We start from the raw sequence: 948 nt of genomic DNA on the forward strand, positions 1-948 counted from the left end.
GCTTACATTTTTTTCCCAATGTTTCCCTCCAATTGCAATAGTGGAAAAGACTCTTAAGAAGCCCTTGGACTTCAAGGAGATCAAGCCAGTCAATTCTAAAGGAAGTCAACCCTGAATGTTCATTGGAAAGAATTTAGAACATTGTCCCCTTTTGTTCATATTCTCTGGAAAACTTTGCCATAGGATGCAAATTATTTCTTCTGTTTGGCAGCATCCCTCAGCCTTAGCCTGAATTCATCACTAGGGGTAAGTTTTGCAGTGCAGATTCTATCTCTTTAACATATAATATGGCTAGTTAGAATATCTCTTTATCTATGTGTCATTATTAGTAAACTATATTTTAATTCTCATAGGAATCTTTTCCCATTTAATTTTATTTATTTTTTTCCCATGGGGGTTTTCTGGTGAGGATCAGAAAACCTGCTACACAAATTCTAAAAGAGCTGTAACACTTTCTGTTTAACTTTAAAACAGTTATTGGCATTAGTTGTTCACAATGCTCTTCAATTTCTTAAAATACTGGAGTGCTTGTATCAGTCACTCTCGTGACTGACTCTGCAATCCCATGGACCATAGCCTGCCAGGCTTCTATGCCAACGGAATTCTCCAGGCAAGAATATTGGAGTGGATTGCAACTCCCTTCTCCAGGGGATCTTCTCAACTCAGGGACTGAACCTAGGTGGTCTTCTGCATTGCAGGCAGACTCCTTACTCCTGACTCCTTACTCATTCCCTGGAGTATCTGTGGTGGTTTAATAACTGTGTGAAGCTCAGTTGTGTCTGACTCTGTGTAACCCCATAGACTATACAGTCCATGGAATTCTCCAGCCCAGAATACTGGAGTGGGTAGCCATTCCCTTCTCCAGGAGATCTTCGCAACCCAGGGGTTGAACCTGTGTTAACAGCTGAGCCACAAGAGAAGCCCTTAGTATCTGTAGTCATATCCTTT

The 948-nt window shown here is 40.9% G+C and overlaps 1 non-coding gene across 1 annotated transcript; it reads right to left on the minus strand.

The window, feature by feature from the left end:
• Nucleotides 1–392: 392 nt before the first annotated feature.
• Nucleotides 393–454, minus strand: LOC138093738 (U7 small nuclear RNA). The gene has a single exon (XR_011146141.1). It is a non-coding gene; the product is annotated as a U7 small nuclear RNA (small nuclear RNA).
• Nucleotides 455–948: the final 494 nt, after the last annotated feature.

The sequence above is a fragment of the Capricornis sumatraensis genome, chromosome 1 (genome assembly GCF_032405125.1).
Source record: "Capricornis sumatraensis isolate serow.1 chromosome 1, serow.2, whole genome shotgun sequence".
NCBI classification, from domain to species: Eukaryota; Metazoa; Chordata; class Mammalia; order Artiodactyla; family Bovidae; genus Capricornis; species Capricornis sumatraensis.